Consider the following 14,912-nt stretch of genomic DNA (forward strand, 5'->3'; position numbering starts at 1 on the left):
GCTCTCTCTCCCACCCCATCCCCAATCATACACCCCACGTTCAAGCCGGGGAGGCTTCAAGCCATATCGTGCCCCAGCTACCCCAGCCCCTAGGAGGGCCAAGGCCAGCCCCAAAGCTCAGTCGGTCCCATGCAACAACTGGCAGGGCCTGCTGGGGTGCGGCGGGTGAGGCTGCTCTCTGCAAAGCCGACATCTCAGAGCCGAGTGCCGGGTGCAATCCCGTGCTCATGGGGCACAAACACGCGGGTCCCTCGGCTTCCTCCAGTGCTCACCACAAGGGAGCCACAGGGCAACCTCCCAGGGGCGCGGGCCTGGAGGACTCCAGGTCATCCTCACTGTGGACAACAAGAGGCCTGCGAATTGCAGCGGCAGCTCCCACGGTCAAGGCCGAGGGGAGGGGTCACGCCAGGAAAGGGCATGAGGCTGTGGGCGCCTGCCCGCGTCCCACGCGCGAGCGTGACAAGCCCCACCAGCAGAGAGACTCCCTCCCTCCTACTTTCATTTCCCCAGGGAACCGTGATGGAGTTGGGTCAGGCTGTCCGGATTCGGCCCTGTCCCTGCGCATATCTTCAGCTTGGTTTGCGCCATCTCGGGAGGCGCCCTGAGGTCGTTCTGTTTGGTCCACTGAATTTTTTCCCAGCCCCAGTCACAGCCCAGGGCTGCCGGCCCCGGGGGGGACAATGACTCAAAGGGGAACAAGTCGATTCGGATTTTTTTTTCCCCTCTCCCTCTTTCTCTCTCTGTGGGGCAAACCTAGAAAGATGGCCGCAGCCGTCAGAGAGCAGAGGATGCCGGGAGCTCCAGAGGGGGGCGGGGCGCCGCCGATCTCCCAGACGCCCTCGCGCGCGGTCCCTAGCTACATCCGGGCTTTTCCCTCTGTGTGTCAACGCAGCGTTGCCTCTGCTGCAGCTCCCGCCATGAGCTCCGCTTTCGTGCCCAAGGAACCGGGGCGCAGTGCGCTCAGGGCACCACCAGGGACATGTCAGAAACGTCCGTCCTCCCCCTCCCAGCTGGGCCACCGTGACGTTTGCACAGAATCGGGGAGATAGTAACACTGGTTGAGAACCCCGCCTCGCCAGGCTCCGTGCCAGGGCACGAAATGGGCTCAATTTGATTGCAGGTAACAAATGGACCTGCTCACCCCTCCGCGCTCCGGCCGCGGGCTGGGCAGCCCCCACCCAGAACCCTCTGGAGCCCCCAGGAGACCACCCTGTTGTTTGTTGACCTTGGCAACTGTTGCCAGAGCCCGGGGTTGTGAACCCCAGGCCGAGGAGCGTGGCGCTGGTGGAGAGCCCCAGGCAGCATCCCGGGCCCGGGACTCCCTGCTGCTGTCCCCTGCGCCCACCTGGCGCCTGATGCGACCTGCAGCTTCCCTTCCCGGGTGGCCCTTGAGCTGTGGCCACCCTCGGTGTCTGGCCACAACGGGTCCTGTGTCCCGGGGCGTGGTCCCTCCTGGCCTGGGGTCTGGCTGGGAACCCACCATCTCACTGCGTTGGCCCAGTGCCATTTATCTAGCACTTTCCAAGAGCCAGCCTCTGCCCGCTGCTGGGGATGAGACACAGGCCCCTAGGTACCCCCCAGTCCTGGCGGCACCTACACCAGGCTCGGTGGGCATGGGGGTGGGCGGCGCCTCCCGCCCCGAGGACGGAATCTTTCAGTGGAAGCCAGGGAATGGCGAAGGGCCAGCAGGTGCCTGGAGCCACCCGAACACCCAACACTGACATGGGGTGGAGTCAGCCAGGCCGACCCCCAGGGCTCCCCTCTCCCCGCAGAGAAAGAAGGGGTGCAGGCAGGTGAGCACTGGGTTTGTAGGAGGAAGAAGCAGGGCAGGACTGCGTCGGGGTTGGGGGGGGGATCTCCTGGGGACCCAGGAAGTGGGGAGAGGCAGAGGGGGCGGCCGGCCCCAGGGGCACTGCGCCCTGCTCCCCAGTGCAGCGAGCCTCAGCCTGTGCCTCCTGCTGCCTGTGGGCGTGGGGCCCTGCGGGGAGCAGGGGTGAGGCTCTGGGAGCCAGGAGAGGTGAGTCCTCGCCACACACAGCCTCTAGCTCCCTCCGCCTCCTCTCCACAGCGTGCAGGTCGCTGCTCAGGCATTTACAATGGACAATTTGCTCTCAAGGTAGAAGAGAATACAGGCCCTCCATCCTGTGAAATCCCTACCATGAGCTATGACACTGCTCAAATGGAAAAGGCTAGAGCCACACAGGTTCATTATGTACTGGAAACAAGCGCCTTGTGGGAAGTAACTATTTCTAGAATGATCTCAGTTTTGTTAAAAACTGGAAAGGGAAACAAAGATTTTTTTTAGAGAAAGATTTACTTATTTTATTTGAAAGGCAGAGATACAGAGAGATTCAGAAAGAGAGAGAGAGAGAGAGAGAGAGAGAGAGAGCGAGCTTCCACCTGCTGGCTCACCCCCCCCCCCCCAGTTGGCTGCAAGAGCCAGAGCTGAGCCAATCTGAAGCCAGGAGCTTTTCCTTTCTGGAAGGAAAGACAGATCCGAGGTGAGTTTTGGCAAGAACTGAGTTTTAACTCCGCACTGAACCCCAAGGCTGCAGTTTCACCCTGTTCTCTGCAAGGTATGGACTTCGCTTCCAGAGAGGGGAGCCAAGCTCCATCGTCAGACAGACAGGCAGGCAGAAGCCCAGAATCCAGACTCGCTCTTCCTCACCTTGCCGGACCCCCTCCATTGCCAACATCGGCCACAGACTCAGGTTTGGTGTCAAACTTCCGAATTCTCTGGAAAAAAAATCTGATGGACTCGGCATCAGCTGCTGCCCTCAGGGTCTTGTGCCATCCCCACGTAGACTCTGGGGCTCTTCTCCAAGAGCTGTCCAAGAGCTGAAAGACAAATGTCAAATCCCTGCCAGTCAGGCAGCCCAGGGGCTGCCCTGGGGGAGGGGGCGGGAGGAGCCCCATTCCTCGGTGCAGATGGACAGGGAGATGTCGAGAGTCACAGACAGGCCCTTCCCTCTCCTGCTGCCATGGGCGGGCGGCTTCTAGAAGGCACCCAGTGGGCAAAGGCGTGGAGCAAAAAGGAACAGTATGCAACTCGATTGATTGTGTACACAGGGGCTGTGCTGGTGACAACTGCGCCAGGTCTGTCTCTCAAAACGCAAGCTAATGGCTCTCAAGGAGATGAGGATGATATATTTTAAAAACATTTGAAATGTACAATCGATGACTATGCTAATCACAAAGCACACTTAATCCTGACAGCGAGCCTAACAAGAATTCATTAGCCACTGGATCTTCCGTCCGTTGCTTGCAAGTGGGAAGACATATTTCATTTGGAAACTTTCTCACTTGGTCTTATCACTAAAGGGAGGGAGGTTGGCCTCCTTTCCTCTTCCAGTTAAGCCAGGTTGCTGAGAGTAATCCTGGCCCTTAATCGGACCACCCCTTAGAGGTCTCATTGGAAAACGGGCCCGAGTGTAGGTGGGAAGGGAGGAGCAAACCTGGGTGTTTGTAACATCCTGTTCTCAGGGCTCCACCCATCAATAGGGTTGCCTTTCTTGGTGCTCATGCACTTGGATTTTGGCTAGGTCAGTGCATGATGAGAAAACCCAGCAATCACAAGAACACAGCCCACTGCCACCTGAGGGCTCAGGGCTCCAGGTTCCACTGTAAGGGCTGGAGAGGTCAGACCCACTGAAGGACGTTCCCTTCCCCACTTTGCTTCTCAGCAGAGCCCGGGCTGTGGCGGTTTCCTGTTGTGCAGATGACCAGGAAGACAACGGCTAGAGCAACAGGCACGTGGAATCCAACCTTCTGTTCAGTCTCACAAGGTTGGGATCAAGGTCACCGGCTGAGCCACCTTCTCCTCTGGAGGCTTGACTGGGGAAGAATCTGCTTCCTGACTTGTTGAGGTTGGTGGCAGAATTTATTTCTCTGGGATTGTATCACTGGCTATTTCTGCCTGTTGGCCGGAGGCCACCTACGTGTCCTAGAGATGCAACACAGTTCCTTGAAATGTGAGCTTCTTCAACGTGGCCCTACCTTTCACGAAGCTCACCCTAGTCTTCTAGAATAAAGCCTTATAAAATATAAACTGGGAGCTAGCTATGACAGTGACATCCATTAACATTGTCATATCCCACTATATACAGGTCCCACTTGGGCTGGAGGAGAAGGGGTTACACAAATTCATGGGCATCTGGGAAGAGGAATCATAAAGACACCCCTGAGAGTCGCCCCAACACATGGTCTTTGGAATTGCTCTTGAACAAAGTCCACAAAAGTACTCTTTGAGAATCTGGAGACGAGATTGCAATAGGAGAAAGAGAGGCAGGGTGCAGTGTGGGAAAATAAAATAGCTAAGCGACACATGGCAAGGCCCTCTGAACTCACCTTCCCCCAACCCTACTCAAACACAGCACACTGGCTTAGTCAAAGGGGGCTGGTATAGACCAAGATTTTGGTTTGCTTTTTGTGCAAAGAATCACAGCCCAACAGACCTCAAGAGGTATTCATTATCTCTTTCAGGGAGATGCTAAGAATTGAGGGGAATGCAAACCAACACAGGTGGTGATGCTCACGCCCCACCAGGAAGGCCACACAAAGAACTACACCCTGGGGACACAAACACATGGCGGTTTTGCCTTTTAGGGGGAGAAATGCCTTGGTGTTAGGAAGTAAAAGGGGTCAAGACTGCCCTAGGGTGCTGCTGGGTTAGGATTGAGATAGACTAGAAGCAGAGAGAGACCATTGTGGGGATGTCTCTTGAGAGCATTAACTGGCTGCAGTGGAAGATGATGCTGGAGGGGAAAGTTGACATTAGATTATAAATTGGAAGAAATTTAGATTTTACCCTGTATAGGCAATGGAAGCAGACTAAAATATCATGTAGACAATAATAACTATCAAAATCCTGCTTTGGACAAAATATGGCTGTGAGGACAGAATTATTATTCATTTCCTTACAAATAAGTTTTTGCCAAATCTAAAATTCTTGGTTGACAATTTTTTTCTCAGCACTCTAAATAAATGATACCATGACTATCTGCCCCCCCCATGGCTTCTGATAAGAAATTGGCTGGTTATCTCATTAAGGGGCCTAAGTATGTGATGAGTCACTTTTCTCTCGGTAATTTTTAGATTCTCTTTGTTGTCTTTGGGTTTTGACTGCTTGAGTGTTACATGTCTCAGGGAGTCCCTTTGAGTTTATCATACTTGTAGTTTGTTGAGCTTCTTGGATTTGTGGGTTTATGTCTTTCCTCTAATTTGAGGAGTTTGGGACCTTTATTTCTCCAAATAACTTTATCTGAGCCTTTCTTCTCTCCTTCTGTGACTTCCATGAAGTAGGTTCACTCCTTGGTGTTCCATAATCTCCTAGTATTGTGTGTACTTTCCTTCATTCTTTTGCATCCCAGGCTTAATACGTTCAACTCTGCTGTCTTCAAATCTGTAGTTCTTTCTTCTGCCTGCTCCAGTGTGCTCTTGCACCTTGCTAGTGCATTCTTCATTTCAGTCATTGCGTTTTCCAGCGCCAGAATTTCTCTGTCTCTATAATTCCTGTATCTCGGTCGATAGTCTCATTTCTTCAAGTACTGCTTTCCTGATTTCGCTTAGCTCTTAGCACAATGTTTCAGACACTTGTTTTGAGGTCTTTTTCTGGTGATGCTGATGCTGGCCTTCCACAGGACAGCCTGCGTTAATGAATGCTCCTCTGATGAACCGTGTGTTTATGCTTCTTTGTAGGCTGTAGGTTTTGTTGCCATTGTTGATAATTTAGGGGTGAGGCTTGTGGCACAGTACTTAAGCTGCATCCCTTGTCGGAGTGCCTGAGATGAAGCCCTGCCTCTGCTTCTGATCCAGCTTCCTGCTAAGGCACACTCAGGGAGGCAGAAGTTGATCATTCAAGCACCTGGGGCCCTGTCACCCACATGCAATACCCAGGTGGAGGTCCTGGCTCCTGGCTTCAGCCTGGTCCGCCCCTGGCTTTTGCAGGCATTTTGGAGAGTGAATGTAGATGGAAATTTTCTCTCTCTCTCTCTCCCTCCCTCTCTCCCCCCTTTCTCCCTCATCCCTTTCCCCCTCCCCCTCATCCCTTTCCTCCTCCCCCCTCCCTCTCTCAGCCCCCTTTCAAATAAATAAAAATAAACTTTAAAAAAATTGCATATTTTATCATTATAATGTAGTAACTCTACAAACCAAAGTTACCCTCTTCCCTGAGGTTTATTTTTGTGCCTTGTAGATAATGAGGTAGAAATTGCTTCCGAGCTGTTGCAGTAACACAGATCATAGAGGGTAGTTATTCCAACCTAGATGGTGACTGAGAATAGAAAAAGATGTGAATGGAACAATTAAGAGTTGAAGACAAATGTTGGAGCTTGGTTGGATTGGACTGAGGGTTGAAGAAACAGAAGGAGACATAAATGGTTCCCAGGTTTCTAACTTGAGCCACTGGTGGGTTGCGGTGCTATTTATTGAAATAATCTCAGGAGTTGTTGGTGCCCTGCCCAGATCGCTTCCCAGGCCAGGATATTCATCTGCCAACAGGCAGGGCATGCCCTGGGCCAAACAGGAGCAGGGGCAGCCTCCCCCCGGAGGGCACACCCCACCCCCACTCCAGCACCCTGGCAGCCAATGACCCTCTGACAGCCAGGGACGAAAGCCTGGCTCCTGGGCTTTGACACTGCCACGCTCCAGGGCGCCCCACAGGACCAAGCTGAATCTGGGCTACAGAGGGGTTTTCCTCCCTGCTGAGGCCCTCGCCCTGGCCTCTCCTGCTCCCCTGCCTCCCTTGCTCCTGAGAGCACTCCCTCCTCTCTGCTGTCGGGAAACACACCCTCAGGCGGTTGGTACCCAGAGCTGCTACTCAGAGAAAGCCTGCAGAGGCGATCCTGCCCTCAGCCCCGTGCCTGCTCCCTGGCCACATGGAGCCCATGCTTGGCGTGACGATCAGAAACACTCTCCCACCCTCGCCAGGCAGCTGGTGGACACACGTCTGTGCACCCCACCTGAAACCTGAAACCGACCCTGCTGCTAAGCGGGGCATCCAGGATCTGAGCTCCAGGGAGATGGGTGAAGCCCTTCAGCTAAACAGAACCCTCTGGGCCAGAAAGGGACAGCTGGGGGGTCCCCAACACCGGTCCAAGCACAGCCCCAGGAGCCAGTGAGACGCACCAGGGAGAAAACGGAGCTGGAAAAGAGGAGATGGCCTAGAACGAAACTCTGATCTTTCTCAGATTCAAGTAACAGGCCGGGGTGGAAGTGAGACTGCTATGTCCAAGGAGTTGGAGGGAGGAGAATGAGGCCAGCTCAGAATTTTGCAAGGGGTCAAAGGAGGAGGCAAGAGGAGCAGGGGCCACAGGGAGGCATGGGCTGGCTTTGGGGGTGGGAGGCTCAGCAGCTGTGGTTACTGGGATCTGGTACCAGCCAATGGAGGCACCCAAGGAAGTGCCGAGCGATGGGCTAAGGCTGCCTTGCTGCTCGCTCGTCACCCGGGCCAGCATTTACCTCTCATTTGCAGAACGGGCTCCTTCCAAATAGCAGTGGGACCAGACCGAGGCGAGGGGGGAGCGTGCGTTCTCCCGACACCCATCCATCTCTGCCCGTGGCAAGGCCAAGGGCAGGGCTGCGCTAGACACAGCCCAGCGCTCCAAGCCGTGTGCCTGGGACCCCGGGGCAGGAAGAGCGATGGGGAGGGGAGGATGACCGGGTCCATTCACGCAGGGCTGACACTAGGGTCACGGCAGGACATCAGCATCAGAGACACGGGGCCGGATCTGAAGTCCGGGACCTGACAGAGGAGAGGAGGCTGGATGGAGGAGGAGAGCTGGCCCTGCCCCGCCCAGAGGGAAGCAGCCGGTCAGCCCACGGTGCTGGGATCTTCCGCAGAGCCACCCAAGAGTACCTGTGATGGCCACGAAGTTTGCTGTCCCTGTGTGCGCCACGCCCTTTACCTGCCGCATATTCAGACCTCATGACTACGTGCGTTTTTTGCATGTAGATGGTAGACCTGGAAACAGCGCCCACTCCTGGTGGTGAAGACGAAAACTCCTGCCTAGACTTAAGACCTCAGCTTCTCATGCCCTCCAAAACGTGCAGTAGCGGTCACGTCCACCAGTGTCACTGCCCGCGGCTGATCCAAGGGCCACATCGAAGCTCTTGTCCTCAAGTGGCTCCCAGCTTAACTGGGGACATCGCCTTTCGAACGCCAGCACGGCTGCAGGGTGTGCACGGCCGCCCCAACATCCCCCTTGCTGCTCCCACTTCTCGATCCAGAGCCCTGAGCTGGGCCAGTCACGTGCGCGGCACCTTCTGGTGGTGCAGTGGACACAGGGAGGCCCCACTGATGGCCCTGAGAGTGGCCGACTTGGAGAAGAGGAGCAGATGCAGGACAGAATCTAGGTCGTGTCAGCATGTGGGGGACAGGCGGGGGCAAAGTGGACCACCAGTGGACAGTGGAGGAATGGGGGGGTGGAGGGAGATAGAAGGAAGGGGCTGTTCCCCAGGGCTCCAAGTCCCACCCTGATGGCCTCATTTAGCCCTGAGTTGGATGACGTCATTCTTCCTTCAGTCTCCCACCCCTCTCCTGGCTGCTAACAACCCATCCCTCTCCTCTCTTGCCTCAGGGACTCACTTACTGATTCCCTTTGCCTCCGGCCCCAAATTCAGCCCAGTTTACTCTTCTGTGTCCTGCTAAGACCCCGTCCTCTTCTCTCCCGCTCCACTTCTGCCTCCGTCCTGCTGCTGGGTGGAGCCAGTGCAGTTCCTCTGTGGGACCAGCCTGAGGCTCAGATGCCCCCTGCCAACAAAGCGTCGGCTGCCAGAGTCTAAAATGCCAGGTTCCCATCAATTCCTTTAGCTAAGAGTTACTCCCCACTTTGGCTTCCTGTCTTAAACTATTCCTGTGACTGGGAGAGAAACAGATTTTGTCACCGATACACTAAAGCTAGCGCTTTGCTGTGCCTTGAAGAGTTAAATACCTTGGGAGTCTTGGGCAGCTGGTTTAGGGAGCGGGGGGCGGGGGAACAGGCTGCTGCAAACGGTGACCCATCGGGCAATTCTGTCCTGGAGTCACCTGAGCCCTTGGCTTGGGTTTGGGCAAGGAGTCGCTCCCTGTGCATTTGTAGCTCAGCCGTAGGTGCTCCAGCTGTGTTCTCCTGGCCAACCTCAGGATTTATCTGCACACATTTTCCAAATAACTGGGCGGGGAGGAGAAAGGAATGGGGGGAGAGTTAATTTCCTGAAGACACTAATGGGAAGCGGTTCTAGGATGGTGCTCTGTGGTCCCAGTCTCTCGCAGGACTGGAGTCTCCAGTTGTGTCCAGCAGTAACCGATGGATGAATGTCCCTCTTAGGACTCGCTCCTCGGCAGGCTTTTCCCATCCCCTCTTTTTAAAAAACACAACTTGCACGCACTGTCTTGTTTCATCCTTTGTTCCAGGCGGAATACACAGATACCGCAAATGACAGACGCTTCTGTTAAGTCCAGAATATAGCAATGTTGCTTCTAAATTGTAGATGCCTGTGTCAGTCTTCTAGAACTTTACCTTGAGAAAACAGACTGCCTCGTTGAGGCCCAGCAGGGCTGCCACACCGGCATCCCATACGAGAGTGCCCCGCTGGGTCGCAGCTGCTCCACTTCCCATCCAGCTCCCTGCAGATGCGCCTGGGAAAGGCAGTGGGTGCTGAGCCATGTGCTTGGGCTCCTGCCACCCATGTGGGAGACCCGGATGGAATTCCCGGCTCCTGGTTTCAACCTGGCCCACCCCCAGCCATTGTGGCCATCTGGGGAGGGATCCAGCAGATGGAAGCTCACTCGCTCGCTCACTCTCTAACTCTGACTTTCAAATAAATAAATAAAGCTTTAAAGGGGGAGCAGAGGTTAGTAGAAGGTGGTTTGACTTTGGAGGGGCAGGAGTGGGGGGTTGGCACCGCCCCTGGAAAAAGGATTAAGTATGTAGTTCTCAGAGAACCAGAATGGCTCCTGAATAGCACTGGGTTCCTGTCTCCCCAGGTGAGGTCTCCCACTCAGACGCGTGCTCACCCTGATGTGAGGACTTCAAAGGGCACCTAGACGGAGTTCCAGGCTCCTGCCCCAGCCCCTGCAGCCATTTGTGGAGTGAACCGGCAGATGAAGATCTCTCTCTCTCTCTCTCTCTCTCTCTCTGCAACTCTGCCTTTCAAAAATAAATCAATACATACATTTTATTTTAAATGGGGAGGGAGAGGCGGTCCAGGGAGACTGCATCTAAAGATGAGTTGATTTTGGTGCCAAACCCTTTTGAAACCCATGAACTCTTCAAAAAGTTCATGAAAACGCTTGTTGTGAAAAGACTATGCATGGATGTGGAAAGTCTTTGCCCCAGAATAAACATGCAGTGGCCCAACTGTACAACTGGTCTCCCCATCCAGGCGAGGTTGGCTCAGACGCACGGAGGGGGCCCATAGAGCCCAGGCGGTGCCCGCCATGGCTGCACCAAGCAGAACAGTAAGCCACGTGCGCAAGGTGACTGAGGGGGAAGCTAGGCAGCCCTGTATGGTGCCTGGGGCGGGGTTCCCAGCCAGGCTCAGCCACGCCCCTGCCCACACCCCACACCTGCCTGTAGCCCCAGCATGGTCTATGGTCTGAAGTTCCTGGATCTAGCAGGAAGAGCCCGTTGCCGTGGCAACCATGGGGGCTGCGGGGGCTGCAGGTGCTTTGGCCAGTGCCCTCCACCTGCAGTCCTGGGGCCGGCCTCGCTGGCTGGGCAGCGGGCACTGGAGGAGACTGGTGTCCCGGCTGTTCTTTGGGCTTGGTGGTGGAGGGTTGATTAAGGGTGCAGGGAAAGTGAAGCAGGAGACAGAGAAGGGGGATTGGGGACAAGTCCCTGCGCTCCAGGCCCCCAGGCCGGCCCCCACTTTTCCTCTCAGCATCTTGCAGGCACCTCCAGGGGAATTTTCTGGAATGCAGCATGGCGGCACTGGGGTTGTGAGTTCACCGGCTCCTTACGGGAGGGGTGGGGACTTCGCAGCCAGGCCACTGTGGTTGTCAGGGATGAGTTGTAGGCTCCCCACGCCCAGGGGCATCTCGCGGGGCTCGCTTCCCCGGGACAAACTCCGAGCAGGGCCTCCGCTGGCCTGGACCCCTTCATCTTTGCTCCTGCGGCGCCAGCAGCAGCCGTGCTTGGCTTGAGTCTCCTGGTTCTGGAACCTTCTGTGGTCACCACGCTGCAAGTCCCTGGGGTCCTGCTGGGTCTGGGGCTCTCACCGGCCCATTGCACTGCCCTCCCTGGCCTTCTGCCCTCACCTGGTACCTCCCAAGCCTTCAAGCCTTTGGGCTGTGGGGTTGCAATGAACCTTGGATTTTCCAAGTCTTATTTCCTGCACACCTCCTGCCTCCAACACTTGACGTTTTCCTTCAACTGTGCCATTCTTGGAGGGAGGGAGGGAGGGAGGGAGACCCTCCTCCCTTCCCCTGCATCAGCAGTCCAGGGAGAAGCCAGCTCACCCCCAGGGGCAGGAGCCCAGACAGCGCCGACAGCTGCCCCCTGCGCCCCGGAGAGGAGCGTGCACCCAGCAGCAGGCACCTGCAGAAGACACTTGGGCCGCCCCAGGCGTCGGATTTCACATGCGCCAAATGTAGAAAGCATTAGCTGTTTCCCCCAATAAGCTCACATCTGTAGCTCCATTCTGACGGGGATAAAATTACCCTGGTTATTAATCCTTATGCTCTAGGGTAGAAGCTGATCACCAGCTGGGGTCAGGAAAAAATGCAGCTCCAGCCCCTGGGCGCCGCCTCCCCCCAGCCTCACCTGCCCCGTGTCCCACGGTGTATGGTTGCAACTTCGGTCTCCAGACGTGGCTCAAGGCTGCCAGCTGAGATGCCTTGAGGCTCCAGCCTGCTCTGTGGCGAGCGTGTGGACTGAGCATCTACTTAGGATAAGGCACCACTGGGCTCTCCTGTGAGGACACAAAGACCCTTGTCTTTTTTATGCCAAGAACGGCTGAAACTGGGATGGGTACTTGGCCTAGTGGTTACGATGTGCACATCCATAGTGGAGCCAATTCCAGTTCTGCACCTGACCCCAGCTTCCTGCTGCCAAAGGCTCTGGGAGGCAGCTGGTGATGGCTCAAGTGGTTGGGGTCTTGCCACCCATATGGGAAACCAGGAGGGTGTTCTCAGCTTCTCAACTGGTTGCTATGGGCACTTGGGTGGTAAACTTGTGAAAGGAAGAATCCTCTCTCTCTCTCTCTCTCTCTCTCTCTCTCTGCCTCTTACTCTCAATAAATGAAATTTTTCAAAAGCAAAGCTAAAGTGACTGAAAAGCTAAATGTGGTTTCAGGGACCCCCTGCTCTGGGTCTATCCGATGGCCAGCTGGGGAATGGACAGTACCTCCGTGCCTGCTGCCAACAAGGAATGGGGCCATTTCCACCAGCCTCGAGCTTCTGAGACCGCTCCCTACCGTGAACCCACGGGCCAGGCCATTCGGGTTCTGTCTCTGAGCCTTTCTCTTTAGGCCTCAGTCTTCAGGCCCTGGGATGTCCAGGGGTCTCAATTGCCCTGAGTGGGACCAAGAGGTGAGAGCGTGTTGAGAGCCAGGGCTGAGTTTTGCTGGACCATCAGGTCTGGAGGCTACAACACAAAACAAGGGACAGCCCTGAGTGTCTGTTTTCCTCAGACCTGGGCTCGCGTGGGCCGGCCACGTGATGTAGCATCCAGACTGGGATTTCTCAGTAATGCCAAGAGGCGCTATTGGTAATGCCGTGGAATTTTCTGGCGCAGGCTGGCTTGTGTTTGTTCCACCTCAGGGGCGTCCCCTCTGGGTTACCACAGTGAGCTCTTTCCTCTTGGCTTCCCCGTTTCTGTGCCCGCAGGAGCACAGCCCACAGTCCCGTCCTGCGGAGAGGTTTCCCCTGGCCTCAGCCCTTACCCTCACCTCAGGTCCTTTGACCTCTGAACTGGAAGCACCTATACGTCTTTGACCTTGGATTATCCCGACTGCATGTTTGTATCACAGTTCTGTCTAGGATATGGGATGATAATAGAGAGTGTCAGCAGTGACGTCGACGGCGTGACCAACTCTGGGTTCACCTGTAATAGTTATACTCCCTGTCCGCAGATGCTTCTCAACATGGCTCAGCCATTGTGTTGTCTTTTTGGGTCACGTGGTGGGTTTCCAAACCTCTAGACGGAATCCTCACCCACCCTTAATTCTCGGTGGAGGCCCTAACTTCACGAAGAGTAACAGCAACAATAATCATCCAAACAGACACAACTCGAGAAGTGAAAACCTCACGCTCCCTAAGCTCTCGTCCATCTCCAGGCTGTGTCCCTCAGTGGATACCTGTTCTTTGGCACGCCCGCTTCTCCAAGGAAAACGTCCCCTCCTTCCACCCCGCCTGTGGGGTCTCCACGGGGGCTGGCACGTGCTTCCATAGGACCCAGCCGCAGCTCAGACACCCTCCGCGGGGCTCAGGGTCAAGCAGTGAGAACATTTCTCTAGAATTTGGGGAGAGGGGCCAACAGGGCCAGAGTGGCTCTCTCCCCCCGTGCCTGAAGCTGACACACTTGGGAGTTGATGGCAGCCTTCCTTCTCGTTCAGCTCCAAGAAGCTGAAGACTTCCAAGGGCCGAGAGAGTGAGTCTGCGAGCAGTACCAAGTCCTACTCGTCGGTACTCATTGGTATTGGTCTCCATCTTCCCCTTTTCAGGCAATGCATTGCAAAACACGAAGGCCACTTCCTGACACGGTGTACCGGTCGACAGCGCCTGGGGTCGGCGGCCGCCCCCTCTTGCTGGAAACTCCCGCTGCCCTGGGTGGTTTTCCCCCTGGTTCTTGCCCAACTGCAGAAGCAATACCAGAAGCAGTCAGGAGCTACAGCGCTAGCTCTTTCCAACCTACCTCTCACCCTGTAAAATCGCAACCGGCCCGTGCCAGCTCTCTGTGCACTGCTCGGTGAGGGCTGACTCATCTAATGAAATCATTGGAGCTAAGGCGTTAATGGGTGACTTATTTCAATATTTTGATAATGGCTCTTAACTCAGTTCAGTGTCTCAAACATAGATTACAGTACAAGGGTTGGGGCGGGGGGAAGATGTCTCTGTAACTCTACCTGTCAAATAAATAAATTAAAAAATTTTTTTTAATTATTTTATTTATGTAAAAGGCAAAGAGAGAGAATCTTCCAGCCCCTGGTTCACTCCTCAAATGACCGCAATGGCTGAGGTTGGATCAGGCGGTAGTCAGGATCCTGAAACTCCAACCAGGTCTCCTGCATGGGTAGCAGGGGCCCAAGCACTCGGGCCATCTTCCTCTGCTTTCCCAGGCGCATTGGCAGGGAGCTGGAAGGGAAGCCGGGCAGCCAGGAACTGTCGCTTTAATATGGGAAGCCAGCGGAGTGCCAAGCAACATCTTAACCCGCTGTGCCACCGCGCCAGCCCCTAATGTTTTCTTCTAAAGCGAGTCTCTTTGTCCCTCAGTCTAGGAGGTACCGACTCAAGGGGTAAGCATCATAGAGATGTGTGCGCTGTCTTTGTAGCTAGCAACACCAAGGAAAGACACAGACATGCAGGACACCAGTTCTGCCTTCACACAAACCCATGAGCTCATTAGGAAGACACGGGAATGCTAAAACGAAATTGGAACTTGTTGTAACAGCATACGACGTCACATAGCGGTCACCGGTGCCTTCTGTGGGACATTGTAGGGACGGTCCCTGGGGGCATTCCAGGCTGGCAGTGCTGCTGGTCTGGAAACTGAGCGGGGCCTTCAGGGAAACTTGGGCCCCACAGAGCCAGAGGAGCCAGAGAAGTAAGAGAGATGGAGATCCCAGGCACAGAGGAACCACAGAACCCCGGGGATCCTGAGTGTGGGGTGGAGGTGGGGCTGGGCTGAATGGGGGTCCCGGAGGGGACACAGTGGAGTGCTTGTTCACCTCCGTCAGACTCGGCAGCAATACCAAAATTGCTAGGAATTTATTAT

General features: G+C 55.3%; 1 long non-coding RNA gene across 2 annotated transcripts; it reads left to right on the top strand.

Annotated features, from left to right (window-relative positions):
• The first annotated feature begins 1,131 nt into the window (after positions 1-1,131).
• LOC103350871 (uncharacterized) lies at positions 1,132-12,228 on the top strand. Of its 2 annotated transcripts, none has more exons than XR_007910043.2 (3): positions 1,132-2,711; positions 3,684-3,866; positions 9,965-12,228. It is a non-coding gene; the product is annotated as an uncharacterized lncRNA (long non-coding RNA). The 2 variants fall into 2 exon arrangements; XR_011381727.1 differs by having other exon boundaries at positions 3,687-3,866.
• Positions 12,229-14,912: the final 2,684 nt, after the last annotated feature.

The sequence above is a fragment of the Oryctolagus cuniculus genome, chromosome 13, assembly GCF_964237555.1.
Source record: "Oryctolagus cuniculus chromosome 13, mOryCun1.1, whole genome shotgun sequence".
In the NCBI taxonomy this organism is placed as follows: domain Eukaryota; kingdom Metazoa; phylum Chordata; class Mammalia; order Lagomorpha; family Leporidae; genus Oryctolagus; species Oryctolagus cuniculus.